The following is a 16,677-nucleotide window of genomic DNA, read 5'->3' on the forward strand; positions in this document are numbered from 1 at the left end:
TGTGGCCTTCACGGTCAGGAACAGAGCATGGGAAATGCAGCTATATCCTGAAAACAATATTCACCTCCCTCCTCCTAGATACCCCTTCAGTTTCCTTGGTATTTGGCAATTTCCAATCATCTCTGCTCAGAAGTAGCAATCCTTTCTATAGCCTGAATTTTCTACTTGTGACAATTTGGCTACACAGCTTCCAATGGGCATTGCTGTAATTCCACCATAGCCCTTTTCTCCATCAACGTTGGCTCATGAGGGAATTGGGACTCTGAACTTTTATAATGCCACTACTCTGGGCATCTTTGTGCCCTGTGGGGATAGGTGGGTGAGGTGATGAACAGAACATGGAGACCAAGGACTATCTCCATTTTGCTGGAGAATCCCCATTGTCAAGTGTTATTGGAAAGCAAACATCACTTTGGCCCTTCTGACACCTACTGGAGCAGATTTCCCCTTAGCTACTTTCTTCTGGACATGCCCAGAAATGACAAAGTTATATTCTGTAGCCAGCAACCTTCAGCCACAGGCTGCAGCAGCACATGGAGAGATGACTGACACACACCAGACTTCTTCTATCTCTCAGACGCTGAAAAGCCTTTGCAAATCTCCAGTTCTGTAATGGGAATGGCTTGAGGACTTGGTAGACTAGCCTGGACTTTGTAACACTACTGGCCAAAGGGATCTGACCAGTATATGTGAATTGCATCCCAAATCATACAATGGGATACCTTAACTAGGCTTGCATTCCACTGTTTCACTTACTTGTACATCATTAACATTTCCCATATTGCAACATGGTTTTGTATATTTGTTTAGTGAATGGCCTTCATAATTACAATTTGATTGCAGCATAATGTTTCCCTTAAGAGGATGTGCCATAATTTGTGAGGCATTCATTGATTGCTGGACATTTAGGTTTTTTCCAATGTTTCATGATTAGAAATAATGTTGCAAAAAATATGCCTATTGCTTCTCTTCTTATTTTAAATCATTTCCTTAGTGTACATTCCCAAGAGTGAGATTACCGAGTCAAAAGTGTAAACATTTTAGTTAAACAAGTCTAAAGGGAAAAACACATTCTATATGCTTGAAAAGTAAACTATGAATCTGGAAAATACCAATTGACTGGGTCTTAATCTTTGCCCCATTTGATTTAATTTGAAATAAAGGTAAACTTTCTTTTTCTATAACTGAATCTTATGAATTAGCGTCAACCACATAGGCTCTACCTACCAGCTGACCAAACTGACTCTAACTGTAGGGCTGTGATACAGCATAACAGAAATTATCTTGCCCTTGGGTTCAGTACAACATCCAATTGCATTATCATTTTCCGAGTAAATAGCTCTTGTCATCCCTAACTACAGCTGTGTGAAACCAGCGGCGTCCACTTGGCAGTGAATCACATACCAAAGTGTTACTCAATTATTATCCAGAAATAAAACTTAAATCACTTCTCCTGGCTAACTGAGTGTAAGGTACTTTTTATTTACTGAAGGGTGAAATCATGCCTTTCAAGCAAGCTTTGGTTTCAAGTGTCAGTTGTCTGATAGGGGAAGGTATTTTGATGGCCTCAAAATATAAGGTGGACACACAAAGCTTTCTCCTTTTTTTTTCCCCCCATGGTTTTTGGCATTCAGAATGTAATCCTGGAGCTTCACCTCAAGGCAAATTCCACACTTACCTTACCATTTCCCTCAGGAAAACCCATTTCACAATAGTTATACTACAGTGGTATTTGCTTCACTTCAACAAAAATTTATTGAGTGTGTACGTAGCAGGGCGTATGGAAAGAATATGGCTTGAGAATCATGCTGACCGGCTGTGTATTCATGAAAAATGTATGCAATTTCTCTAAATCCCAATGCCTTCATTTATTAAGTGAAAATAATAATACCTTTTTCACAAGTGGGAAGTACAAATAATATACAAAATAGGAAGTTCTTGGCATGCAATAGGCACTCAATAAATGACAGTTCTTTTTCTTGGGGTCTATATGGAATACAAAATTGCAAGACAGGGTTCCTGCTTTCAGAGCCTACAGAAGGGCAGATATGAGCAGGTAAATACAAGTAGCTAGGATACAAAAGTCTATGACAAATGCCATAAAAGAGAAACAAGTTTGAAGGGAAACATCAAGGGGAGACAACAGAGACGACCTAGAGAGAGGCTATAAAAAATAGTAAAAACAAACGAGTCTGGATTCAGAGATTCTGGTTTCACAAGACTCCAAATTCTTTGAGACTGAATTTCTGTATCTAGAAATGAAGGAAGTCAATTAATATTAATAGGGTTTGGAAACAAATGACATCATGTATATGAAATCTCTTTGAGCCTTACATCCTTTGCATTTGTTAGTAATTGCAATAATGATAATTCCAAATTCAACTCTCTGGAAACCCTTTATGGAGGTAGTGGCATATGAAATAGCTGTTAGAGAATGGATTAGATGTTGATCACATGTAAGAACTGGCTGAGGGAGTAGCTTAAGTAAAGGTTTGTGAGAAAGAAAACACACCATAGGGTGAGTGAATTTAAGTGGAAATAACAGTGAAAAGTGGGTTGGGACCATTTGGGAAAAACTGGATGGTTTGCTAAGCATGTATTTACATTTTATTTTACATTATCGGAAGCTCTTAAAGTTTTGTGAACTGGAAGCAAAAGCACTCTCATCTCTCTGCTCTCAGAATGGAGTTTTAGAAAAGAATTTTCACAGTGGTATAGAGACCGCACACTCTCCCTCCCCTGTTGAGAAGGAATTTAGAGCACACATCCCAGAATCAACAATTGAATTGGAAGTTGACTTAAAATATTCTGTGGGAGTCTTGAATAACAGCCCCCCCCAGATGTTCACCTTTTAATCCTCCAAGTTTTGAATATGTTACCTCGTGTGGAAAAAGAGGATTTTGCAGGTGCAATTAAAGATCTTGAGATGGGGATAGTGTCCTAGAGTATCCAGGTGGGCCCAGTGTAATCACAAATGTCTGTAAGAAAAAGGCAGAAGTGTCAAAATCAGAGAGAAGAGAGGTATGCAGCAGAAATTGGAGTGAAGTGCTTTGAAGGTGGAGGAAGGGGCCACCAGTCAAGGAATGTAGCTTCTGGAATCTAAAGGAGGACCTGATTCACCCTAGAGCCTCCAATAGAAACACAGTCTTTCCAACGCCTTCATTTTAGGACTTCTGACCTCCAAAACTGTCAGATAATACATTTATATTGTTATAAGCCACTCAGCTTGTGGTAACTTGTTATATCGATGACAGAAACTGACACATATCTTCTGTCGTGGTTGTTTTCAGCTTATTTATGAACTCTGTCCCTAATCCACTACCCACACCCACTATAAATCCATTAAAATACCCAAATTTTTCTCTGGGGATTTCTTTGAGAATATAAATGCATATCATTAAAATAAACATTGTCGTACATTCAGATCTGATCTTTAAAAAAAAAATTCAAGATCCATTTGAAAGTGGTACTTTTGCCTGTTTGGTTTTTCTCATCAGCTTGACACTATTTGGAGTCAAGGGAGCCCCTGAATTGGTCACAGCAAGGAGTTTCAGCTTAGGATCAGAGGGGCTGTTCCACAGACACAAAGTTAAATTTCGAATGCTGTTCTTTCCAAATGGTCCCAACCCTTTGCATATACACCTATTGAGAAGACTTTTTTTTTTCTAGCCAGTGTTCAGCTTGGCTCCTGTACTTCCTGGAATTTGGAGAGGAAAAAAAGTCACTAACTTTTAAGCATAAAGTAATAGGAAACTGGAAAGGGGAAAAACATCACAAACTATGGTGCTTTCAGAACTTACCAGGATTCCTTCGTGGCCATTCTTCTGTATCCCTATCCTCTATGACTTCAGCCAAAAAACATTAAAATGAGTTCCTTATACCGTGCATGGTTTGCAGGTGAGGGTTGTCTGAGCTTTAATTTGCTGTTTGATTCGCCCCAGGATTTTCAGGTGTTGCATGAGGGAGTAAAGTACAGAGTGTACCTTAGTTCTTGGTTGTTAGCCATTGGATGATGGCCATCATATTATTAAACCATCCAAGCACGCTGGGTCTCAACCACAAAATTTAATTTTCCCTACTGCAGGGACTAATCAACTACTATAGACGTAAAGACCTAAAGAGACTGTTTTTATCTGCAACAAATTCCCCCTGCAGACTGAAGTGGAGCTAATTTTAGTTTTGTCTATCCTCGGGGTTACAAACATTGATAGAAGTTCAGCGTGATGAGAAACAGATAAGAGGTGGAATTTATCTGAATGCAATCTGTGACATAAATTAAAGAAAGATGAAAGCTCTGAGGTTCTTCGTAACACCTTGGTCAATAATGTTTGGGGATTCCACTATAGGCAGTTCCCATCATACTTGTTAATATATTTTTACATCCTCTAGGTACCTCTAGGAGCTAATGTCTCCCTATTCCTTTCTGCCATTCCCCAGGAGGATTTTCCTCTTCTCCAACCCCTTCCCTTTTCCCTGACACCTCCTCAACCTTCACTGTCATCATAACCTGCTTCTAACCTTCCAACTCTGCACCAGCGGACAGAATCGGTAATACTGAAGTGGAAGCAGGGAAGAGAAGAAAATCAGGTGCACTGGATGCCTGCAATATTGGTCTTGGGCTCTTGTCAGACCTCACATATGACAGAGAACAAGATGTTGGGGCCACTGGTAGCCAAACTCCTCTGATTATCAAGGCATCCCATTATACAATCAAGAATTTTTAATGATAAAAAGTCCTTGTAAATATTCTTAGACCTTTTTAACCCTTATCTTTAAAACTACTTCAAGTACATAAGGCTCCCAAAGAGGTAAATTCATGTTTGACCACGTTAAGGCTGCTACTGAAGCAAAGGGTGCCACATGGCATCGATTGTTCCTAGGCTGATGCAATCAGCATGGAGTAATAAAATGGAATGGGCTGACTCTTGAGGTGGAAAAACTTTTGATTATGCGGATTACACGATCAGAAGCAGCAAATCCATATGGCTCCAAGCCAAGTGACAATTGCAGGAAGGGCACTGCATCTCTTTCAAATATTTAAGGATGATCTCATTGAGACATCAAAGAAATAAATTGTAGCTATAGCAAAGGATTGATTTGATTGCTTTAGGACACAAATTGTTTGGCATAACACCAGAGTTTGGGGGTAAATTCCAAGTATTTATACAGGTGACCCAAGACTTACAGCTGCTTAACTTGTAACTATTGTTCAGGAAACAATTAAGATGTAAGTGCGGGGGTACAGTCAGCAGTATACTCCAGGGAGCTCCTGGGAGGTATAGGGTTTGGGGGGCTGACTAGAAGTCCAACCACAATTTTTTATAATTTCTATTGAAACATATAATCACAGTTCTGTAAAGCCAAGTTAAAAGCTATCTGAGTTTCAAAGCAATCTGTGTTTTGCAATGCCAAACTTGCCCAGGGAAAACAAACTAGTATCTTACTTGATGCAAGTATGTGATACAATTTTTTTTCACTGAAGTGGAAAGTTGATTCTGATTGAGGACTGAAATACCGGTTGACCAGACTGCACTGTCAAGTTTTCCCAATCTGATTAAGAGGCATTTCATTTATCTGAGAGAACAAGTAAGAATCGAATGGCTAATTGGAATAAGGTGGCACTTTACTTCCTTTATACCTTAATGGGTCAAACGTTATGAGGTGTTTGTCTACCATTCCACCTCTCTTCCTTACTTAAGAAAACTCCAGTTTTGTTGGGTAGCCATGTGCTCAGTTCCAGGAGGGGCCTCCTGCTGTAATAAAGAGACACATAAATAACCCTTTCCTCTCTGTCAGTTATTGGTTATAAGGTGGGTATAAGAGCAGTTCTTGTCAATGGGATGATATAAGAAGTATGAAGAAGACTTTTTTCTGCCATCACTTCTTATCGTCCTTCCATTTAGAATGTGCTTCCAAAAAATTTTGATGATTGAAACATCGGCAGCCATTCTGAGATCATCAGGGGAGACCTCTTCCCAGGACTGAGAATACAAAGAACAGAAGCTTAGAAAGAGAGGGGCCTTCATCTATCAGTAAGTCCCAAACACAACTCAGGAATCACCTCTTCTGGCCATCTTATTGTGGAAACAAAGAATGTTTTCTATTTTAAGCAACTTTTGGTTGAGTATTTTGTTGAGTATTATGTGCTTTTATTCAGCAAAAAGCACTCTAGATGATCAACTCAAGAGACCCTTTCTTCTAGGAGGTGGCACCATGGTTTATCATGGAACTCGGAAATCAAAGAAGATTAGAAAGCAGATTTGAGAGCCTTGGGCCAAAGAATCACAGCAATCACCCAAAGGTGTTTTCCTATGGGCAATTATGAGAAAAATTTGAACTGGAGCAATCTTCCCCTTATAAAAATTAACCCAAGTCACAGGTAAGGGAACCACTGAATTCAAGAACTTTTTCAGATAGAGAATTATATTTCACTCTGATATTTTGGAAGGGAAAAGTGAGTGAGAAGTCAGAATTCCTGCAAATGTGTAGGATGTGCTGCCTTAACATTCTATTTAGGTTTTGAAAAGGGTCTCCCTTGCTATTTTTGGAAATATCGTTGGTAAGTTTCACACCTGTATTCCAGGAAGTTGCAACATCTGAATTTTACTTATTAAAATGAGGCATGGTCTCAATTAGCTTCTGAAGAGAGAAAAGCATGAGTAAGATCACTGTGGGTCTCCCAAATGTAAAATTAATCCATGTTACCCTTAACCACAGAAGCCTTTCTTAGACAATCTGAGAAAAGGAGAGGGTGGGAAGAGCAGAGAGGAGATCAGAAGGCGTTTGAGCTAACTAATGGTCCCTTTAAATTCACCGGTTCTGGCAATAAAGGGTGTCCTCCACACCTGTTAAATTTATCAAGCAGAGGCAGGACAGCTTCCATGACTAAGAAAGAAAGCCATTTTGAAGTGTTCATTCAAAATGATTGCTGTCGAGGCTTTACAGGAAACATTAGCTTTAAATGACAATTGGAAATTGAAGAAAGTTGCTACCCAAGAAAACAATTATAAGTATTCTTAATTGCCTGGAAATGGTTTGTCATGCAAAATCGGACCATGCACGATACATTTACATAAATGGCTCAGAGGCACCGATGTTGTAATGCCGCAGAGTCTCTTTGCACACAGTGTTCGAAAACACGCTTGAGACTAGGAATCTGACTTGCTTTTCTCTCTCCTCCCCTACCTTCTCCACCACCTCTTCATGCTTTTTGAGGCCGGGAGGGATGGAGGGAAGGAAGAGCAAGCATAAAATAACTGCAAAGAGTCAGTGACTGCTACTCAATGTATTTTATTATTTCAAGAATTCATTCAAAGCTGGGCTGCAATTACATTTAAAACAGGAGAATAATGGGCTATTGACATGTATATGGTTTTAGAAATATAAGGCCTCATTTTCTCAGCTGGAATTTCCCCTACAATGTGCATTTGCATTACATTAGAGATGCTCTTTTGGAAAAGGAGGATCACATGCATTCAGACATTTTGACATTATCTGGGTCAGAGGCAACATTTAAAAGCAATAGCCCTACTAGTACCAAAGCTCTCTTGCAGGCAAGCATTGCAGTGCATTAGAGAAAAAGGAGGCGAGCCCTGAGCGTCTCCCTGCATTGGCCATGTTTTATGACATACCTGCCTAACCCAGACATTAATCTACTGAAGATGAATTGGCCTGGTCATGGTCCTCTGCTAACCTTCAACGGCGTGTACATTACCTAAATTGAAATCTGCACTTTTTCATGCCACGTGTGGTTTGATGTGATGGTCCAAGGAATGTAGGGTGCATTAGAATTGGTTTTTATGTGAAGAGAATCTCCCCTCCTATTTACCTTTCAGCAGGGCAGCTGCAGGCTTTCCTGCTCACTTGACAATGAAGGCATTATTCTCTACTGCTTCACCCAAGAGTAGCTACTCTGGCCGGCTCAAAATTGCGTGGCCCTGGTCAGGTATGTAAGCAACCCAGTGCCTTTCCTGTTCCCAGAAGTGCCAAAGGCATAATGAAAAAGGAATGCAGAAGTTTTCACCTGTTGTAACTGTCTAATAAAGCCCTGTACAATGAATTCTTTGTCATCTTCCAAGAAGAGGTCAGTTGTAGGTGTCCGTGATTACATGAGTACTTTATGTGAACAGAAAGACCTGTATGATTGGTGTGATATGACCAGTAAAATCTCATCAAAGTTGCACAAGATGTCTATAATTTTCTAATCCCTCACGTCCTGGTTCCTCAGACATGACACTCTTTATTTACCCTGCATTTACACTTCTTCCCAGAATGGGCAGGGAAACTAGACTCGTACTGGCCCCTCTATAATTACTGTAATAAGTTGGGGGAAACTAGGAAACAGTGAATCCTTGTGAAACTGTTTTCCTTGAATTTTCTGTTCTTCTGCAGGTTAAAATTGAAAGAATAAACGGACACCACAGGGCTCATGAGCACAGGCTTTATGGGCAGATAACCTGTGTTCAAATCCTCCTCCTCCAGTTATTGGAGATGGGTGACCTTTGAGCTTAATTTCCTCATTGGCAAACAGGTGATAATAATGAAGATCAGATGGGTTTCTGTGATCATTCATTCATTCAACAAGTACATAGAAAACAGTTCCATGTACCAGGCACTCTATGTGCCTCCAGCTATTGGGGATAGACTGCTGGTATCTTGTTTTCATGGAGCCTATAGAGATCAATCCAGGAAAGCATTTAGCAAACAGTGCTTGGCACATAGTAAACACACCATAAATTTGCTATTATCATCATAATTACTGTAATAAAAGTATGCAGAGTCACATTTCCACACTTTCTATTGAAGATATTCCATGCTGTCATCTAGAAGAGCAACAGAAGGGTTATTTTAAACAATGGTATGACACTCTCCAGACAAGCATAGTTTAGAAATTTGACTACTCGCTTTCTCAGTGCAGATACTTTTGTAAAACTATCAAGTCTTTGTTTTGGCAATCAAAGATGATGGTGCGCTCTGGGTGTTTTCACTGAGGTTATTGAGAGCCAACTATGCACCCAACAGTCTTGCATTGGGGGGATTCTGGAAAGACTTTTTCCCATTATTAACATCGTTTTTGTTCTCATATTGTTCACAGAACAACTTCAAAGAAATGATCTTGCTCCTGAGCGTAAATGCTCCCAATGTTTTGATACATGAAGGACCCATTCAATATTAGTGATCAAAAGTGCCAATGTTGACATTCAAGCAATTGAATTTCATTACCATTAGCCCCCCATTATAGAACTGACTTCATTTGTTTACAAAAGTCACTTACAGTGAAAATGACATTGCCTGGCAGGATCCCACAGAACTGGGTTCCGAACAATTGTAACATAAATAAGTAGTCTCTGGCAAATGGGTGCCAAAGAGAAGGGAAATGGGATGATGTAGATGGGCAGGAGAGCTGTACACCTGTTGGAGTTATAACTGGCATGAGCCAATGACATTTGTTTCCACTTTCTTAAGCAATAAATTTGCTTGGTGAGTAATGGTGCACACCTACCAATTTAGAAAATTAGAGAGAGAGTTTCCGTTCCAGGGAAATGGCTCCAAAGGGTGTGTGGAGAGCTGGAGGCTCTTTAAATAATCCAAACTCTCCACAGAGTAACTCCTTAGAATTTGTTTCACTGGCATTGGGAATGATTTGCAGAGAGCACAGAACATTTAAATATAGACACTGTATTATACAAGCCTTTGATGACTGTATGAGAGAAGTGCTCTGCAGCTAACATGGGAAAATATTGGGAGCCTCTACCATAAAATAACCTGAAGAGGTCATTGTACTGTTTTGTTGAATGTGATTTATTTCCTAGATTTGAGAATAATGGTCACTAGCAAGGCCTCTAACCCGATACATCTAGAGACTAAATCATGAAATGTTTTTAGAAGTACTGATAAAAGCAGATAGAAGTAAAAACAAGCCCAAGATTAGACTGAAGCCCAAGTTCAAATGCAGTTCTCTGTGATTTTTTTCCGTGAAAATTATGAAGGTGTTTATCTATTTTTCTTTGACCCTGTTTTGTTTTTTGGGGGGATTTTCCTAGGGATACAGTATTTAAAAGAATATCCAATAATATGAAGCATCTTTGCCAAAGTGAAACCATCAAACAGATGCAAGAAAACTATGCTCCTGCTTCTGATGGAGCTTGGAATAGAACCCTCTCTTCATGTCACGAGAGTGTTTAGTTCCCAGTTCTTTAATTGGTATCTGGAAGCATTAATAAAGAAGAACAAAAGTTTCTGCCAACCTCACTTGCCTAGATAGCTTGTTTGCTCACCCCCACCCCCAGCATTGAGACACTGAAGGCAAAGAGAGGACATCAATAATTTTCTAATTAAGTCACAGTAGAGAGGCAGTCAGGATAGTCTGAATTATGCTAAAATAGAAAACACTCAAAAACCCCATTGGCTTAAAATGTTGATTTCTAGTTTACACTATATGTTCAATGTGACTTAGTAGGGGCTCTGCTCAACTAAGTCCCCGGAAGATACATTACCATGTAATTCATGCTTTCAAACTCTCCATGACAGGAGAAAGGGGGAACATGGAAATGTCAACATTGACTTTTAAATGCTTCCACTTAGTGGGGACACATATCATGTCATGACAAAGACAAATATCGAAGCCTAATTTCAAGGGGACAGGGAAGTGCAATGCTCCCATGTGCTCTCCAGCATTACCAGCTTTACCATACCCAAGAATATAATAATCTATATCAAGATTTTCATTCATTACGTAAGGCCAGTGGCTCTCAACTGGGGGTAAATTTGTCCCCCAGAAAACACTTGGCAACAACTGGAGACAGCTTTGGTTGTCACAAGGGGAAGAGAGTGACACTGTCATCTAGTGTTCAGAGACTAGGAATGCTGCTAAGCACCTTACAAGGCACAGACAGTCCACAGAACAATTATCTGGTCCAAAATGTCACTGGTACTAAGATTGAGAAACCCTGCATTGGATTACTGGGTTTCTCAAAACTGGCATACATAAGAAAGTCCATGCCCAGACAAATTAAGACATATTTTATTTTAAAATTCTATTTAAATTCAATTAATTAACATATAATGTATTATTGGTTTTGGAGGTAGAGGTCAGTGACTCATCAGGCTTACACAATACCCAGCGCTCATTACATCACATGCCCTTCTTAATGTTTTAAAGTTCTAGTGATGTTTCAATGGACACCGAGGCTCCTTCCACAGTTTGGCTATTGTGGACATTGCTGCTATAAACATCGGGGTGCAGGTGTCCCAGCATTTCATTGCATCTGAAGATGAATGGATAAAGAAGATGTGGTCTATGTATACAACGGAATATTACTCAGCCATTAGAAATGACAAATACCCACCATTTGCTTCAACGTGGATGGAACTGGAGGGTATTATGCTGAGTGAAGTAAGGCAATCGGAGGACAAACATTATATGTTCTCATTCATTTGGGGAATATAAATAATAGTGAAAGGGAATATAAGGGAAGGGAGAAGAAATGTGTGGGAAATATCAGAAAGGGAGACAGAACATAAAGACTCCTAACTCTGGGAAACGAACTAGGGGTGGTGGAAGGGGAGGAGGGCGGGGGGTGGGGGTGAGTGGGTGACGGGCACTGAGGGGGACACTTGACGGGATGAGCACTGGGTGTTATTCTGTATGTTGGCAAAGTGAACACCAATAAAAAAATAAATTTATTATAAAAAAAAGTTCTAGTGATGGAAACTGTGTTATATTGGTGAAGGAATAGACAAAGAGATCAATGGAGCAAAAAAGGGAACCCCCAAACAGACTCACTTTGTATGAATATGGTAGATGATAGAATGACAATCCCACACAAGGCAGAATGATGTGAGGGTAATTATTTATGTGGAAAAAAATAAAGCTGTATCTTTTTCTCGTATCACATGCATGAATAAATTCTGAATGTATTAAAATTGTAAAAGTAAAAACATGACTATAAATTTACTAAAAGAAAATATCAGTGTGTTTTTATGAAAAGAGTAAGGGACATCTTCTTAAGACACACAAAAAAACCTTAAAGAAAGATATGCATAATTATCCCGATATCAAAATTACATGACAAGCAAGAGATGAAAAAAACACTTATGAATGTTTACACAACACCCAACTAAAATATATAAAGAAAAATCATCTGAAATATATATAGAAATTTATCAAATGTAAAAACAAAAGAGGGAAAACACAAAATGAGTCTGGAGCATCTTGTGGTGTCTCAAAAATAAGGAAGTGCTCAGAAAACAAATGGTGATGGCATGTCAAAGGGACAGAGAAACCAACACAAAAGAGCTTCCAGTGGCAAAATTGGAACAATTTTGAGCAATAAAATAAACATGTTTTAGCAGTACATTATAAACAATAAAATAATATATTACTGGGTTAGAACCCAGAATGTAAAATAAATATACAGGAGTCCAGGCTGATATAGAGGATTGAATAAATAAATAAATAGGAGAGAAGAGACAAACCTTCCTTGCAGAAGAATTCCACCTTTTGTAAACAGTACGCCTCCCCCAGGAGGTGGGGCTTAGCCACACCTCCTCCCCTAGCCTCCATGTGGCTTGGACTTTGTGACTTCCTTCAAAAGAATAGAATATGGAAAGGAGGGAATTATATAGCTTTATGGTGGAAAAATCTTGCAAATACTAGCTCATACCCAATATCAAAGAAAAAGGTCTACCAGGATTCATATTGAAGCAAAAATGGTGGTTGCTTTGGTAAGCCGACAAGATGGGAAATGTGATATGTGGATGTCTGGAGAGAAGAAGGGAGCAGTACTTTGGAAATAATATATTTTTATTCCTTATGTAATTTAAAAGTAATTTAAAATAAATAACCATCTTGTGTGTTTGTTGAAGATGGTTCATTCTTTGACCTTTACAGTCAGAAATTCAGTAGGTCTGGGGTGGGCCCAGAAGTAAGAATTTTTAACAAGTGCTCTGGATGGTTCCAATGCGGTACGCACATCAGACTTTGCATTCAAGAAACTGAAAGCTAGGAAGGAAGTTCCTAGTTTTCAAGTTGTGTTCCATATATTACTTACTTTTCTGAACTGAATGGGGTTAATTTCATATGTCCATCCCTTAACCAGTGTTAGGATTTGAAAGGGCCCAAATTCTGATCCAAGTGAGACATAAGACCAAAGACTGAGGCAAATGGGAGATAACAGTATCATATAAGTATACCTAAAGATGTCATAAAGCTGATACTGGAAGGTGTGGCTTTTACCTGTGGAGAGGTGATTTTCATGTTATTAAAATTAAAAATAAACAGGCTCACCTGCACAGTGACACTGAACTGGTTTCTGCTTTTACCTCATGACAAAGAACATGTGCTGTTTTCAACCAATTTCACCTCCATGGTGAGAGAAAAGAGCTACCCTATATATTCCTCTTAAACACACCACAGAGAATTTGCTTGACTTTCCATGAGGAACAGTAAGTCAAGGTCTACAGAGAGGCCAGAATGTTATCCTTGTGGAGTCCTTTCCACAGGGAAAGAAATACCTTGGAGTAGGGAAGGATTGAACTCCTAACAATATAGGATGATATGAGAAAATTCTATGGCATTATTGAAGGAAACTGTCTCCTTAGAGGCGTCTCCATCATTCCAAGGTGTCAGCTCTTCTAATTAGTGCTTCAGTTTTCCAATTCATACTTTTTGTGTGGTAGAATAATAAAATGAAGCTCCTTAATTTTTCATTTTTCACTTGTTCTTTGATTTATTTATTTTAGAGTGGGGAGGTGAGGAGAGGGGAGAGAGAATCCTAAGCAGACTCTAATGTTGAGCTCAGAGTCCAATGCACCAGTGGATCCCATGAACCTGAGATCGTGACCTGAGCCAAGCATTGATTGCTTAACCAACTATAGCACCTAGGCTCCCCTTCGCTCGTTCTTCTGTCCATAACCCTGTATGGCTCCCACAATTAAGACCCACAATTACTTTGGGCTTCATCACATATATTTTGACCAATGGAACTTGATAATGGGACTTAAAGTTTATTTTCATCCTGGATTTTGGAGCCCCAGCCGGTATCACCATATGCATAGGCCTGGCCTAGCTCATTGTATGAATAGAATCAAACAGCCAAGATACTTCGATTGTTTCACAACTACTGGACCTGTGAGCAAGTTCATCTATCACCAGTCAGCCCCAGACAACCTGACAAATGACCAATAGCCACATGAATGAATGCAGATGAGATCAGGACTCTGGCCTGAACCAGAAAAAGACCCACCCAGTAGAACTGTCTACTACAACCAAGCCACTAAGTTTTGGGATGGCTCTGCAACAAAAGCCATATGATACTCTATATAGCACTAAGTATATATCCAAATCGTATTGTAAAATTTTTCTTTTATATTTTGTGTGGAAAGTCTGAAACTTCCTAACACTAAAATTTTAGATACTGTTTCATGAACCTTATGAAATAAAATATGAAAAAGTAAAAACAATGTGAAGGTCAATCATCTTAAAATTGGAAAGCTTGTTTCTGTATTGTCCTCCAGATACTCATACCCAAACTCTATCTGAACCTTCTCTAGTTGAATCCAAATTTGACATGAGACCTCAATGTCGCTAGGTTAATGGCAGTGCACTCAACTTACACTGTAACTGCATTTAAATATTAGCATATTCATTACATTAGGCATTTTTGTTTTCAGGATCATGCCATTGGACAACACTGAGAAACATGCTGAGTCCCATTATGCTCCTAAGAGGAAACTGAAAATGTAATTCTTCCCTGAGTGGTGGCTTCAGGACTTCATTAGCAGTTTTGATCATTGCAAACCTGTTTTTGTCAAGGGCAGGTTTGAACTGTGTATCGGTGGAAACTGAATCATTCAAAGACAACAAGTTTAATTTTTCACATGAGTTTGCATTTGAATAGGTAAACGTGAGTTGTTTCCTCTGTGGATTTGGTACAACCTTGCCTATCAGTAATAAGATGCTATTTAATATCCCAGAATTCCCCATGGAATGGGCCATCAAAATGGAATAGTCATTGAAAAGACATGGAGGAAGGAGTAGATTCAGATACCCATCTGCCAGGGAGGACCGCCTACTGTCCTCCAATTCATAGAGAGTTGGCAACTCCATGCCTCCCCTACTGCAAGCTCAGTGACTTCCCAAACATACTGGGGTACCAAGAATTCAACACCACTACCAGTGGTCCCATCACACCACCACCCCCTACCCCGCCCGCCGCTTCTTGGTTCTTCTTCCCAATCTGTCCAAGTTCCTTTAGGAATCTTTGGATGAGTACCAGTCTGCTTGGCTAATACATACCCTTGGTTGCAATCAAAGTTATTTTAAGAAGATTTGCTATGTGGAAAAACATCCAGAGGTTGAAGCCTTTGAAATCTCTTAGCTTTAAGTTGTAACCTATTCCATAAAGAAAAAAGTCTCAAAAGCTAAAGGGAAATACCTTTGCCAAAATGAGTCTTATGAAAGAATACATTTTAGTGCATGCTGAGAAATCACCAACAAGAACCACAACAAGTCCCTTAAACATCTGCACTGGTTTAAAACCATTACTGTGTACTGGCACGAGTATAATTCACTCCAAAGTTATTCTTTTTGCTCAAAATTAAGGGCAGTGGCATCCATTTTGTTTACTTGCAGCGGCATGATTCTCATTAAAGGAATACATTCAATTCTTTTACATTTACATTCCTACGAGCAAAGCAAACTCAAACCAGAAGATGCTTATTAGGCACAAATGTAAGCATACATGCTCGCACCAGGAAATGAAACCTGAATCTTTTGTAACCATTGCAAAATGCTAATTATGACTATTATGCCACCTTATGCGAAATACTGGCTTGAGGGGTGACAGAGATTTAATGTGTGTGTTCTCTGTGCAAGAGGTACAGAAGATTGGTGATTTGTCCTTCCTCCCTCCCTTCTCAGAGAGGTAAATCATCCAGGTTGTTACTAGGGAAATTAGACATCCTTAATCACTTCTACTTATTGTTGTTTTAAATTGCTGCAAGACTTTTAAAATAAGCACACGGTGGTTACCTCTGAAATAGGCGTGGTGAGTGGGTGACAAGCCATTGCAAAAGTATGCAAGAAAGTTTCTGTGGGGATAAAACTTTCTGTTTTCATTAGATTTCTAAATCTGTAAATAGTGTTTGTAAAAGGGAAAGTAAGTAAGTAGGAGGGGCCGTGCTCACCTTGGCAGCACATATACTAAAATAGTAAGTACGAGGGGCCAAGTCAAGTAGGATCTTACAGTCTGTAGCAAAGGATTTGGATACGAGAAGCAAATTCATGGAAGATTTTCTAGCAATGGAGTGACATGATCTCACTTATGATTTTAGAGGTGGACTCTGTCCGTGATATGGCCAGGGTGCTATAGCAGGACAAAACTTGAATCAGGGAGATCACCCAGGAGGCAATTGCAGTAGTCAATAGTAATGACCTAATCCATGTTGACTTGGAGGCGATCGAAGTGGAGGTTGTGAGAAGTGGTGCTACTTCTGCCCTGGGCCATGTGATGTGCTACTCAGATATACTTGCACCCCTGCCCCAGGAAGGGGCTACAGGGAAGGTTTGGTTGCCAGCACTCAGGTGTTAGTCATCTTTGTGCGTTGTATCTTCTAAAGAAAGCCACTTGCTCTTTTTTGTGGGGCAGCCCAAATAATAGGCTTGATAGGTTGATG

The 16,677-nt window shown here is 39.5% G+C and overlaps 1 long non-coding RNA gene across 2 annotated transcripts; it reads right to left on the minus strand.

Moving 5' to 3' along the window:
- Positions 1-1,843: 1,843 nt before the first annotated feature.
- Positions 1,844-3,947, minus strand: LOC140641457 (uncharacterized). 2 transcript variants are annotated; one of them, XR_012037967.1, is made up of 3 exons: positions 3,801-3,947; positions 2,880-2,978; positions 1,844-2,252 (listed from the first exon to the last, which is right to left on the minus strand). It is a non-coding gene; the product is annotated as an uncharacterized lncRNA (long non-coding RNA). The 2 variants fall into 2 exon arrangements; XR_012037968.1 differs by having other exon boundaries at positions 2,849-2,978.
- Between the last annotated feature and the right edge of the window lie 12,730 nt (positions 3,948-16,677).

Source organism: Canis lupus, chromosome 10 (assembly GCF_048164855.1).
Source record: "Canis lupus baileyi chromosome 10, mCanLup2.hap1, whole genome shotgun sequence".
NCBI lineage: Eukaryota > Metazoa > Chordata > Mammalia > Carnivora > Canidae > Canis > Canis lupus.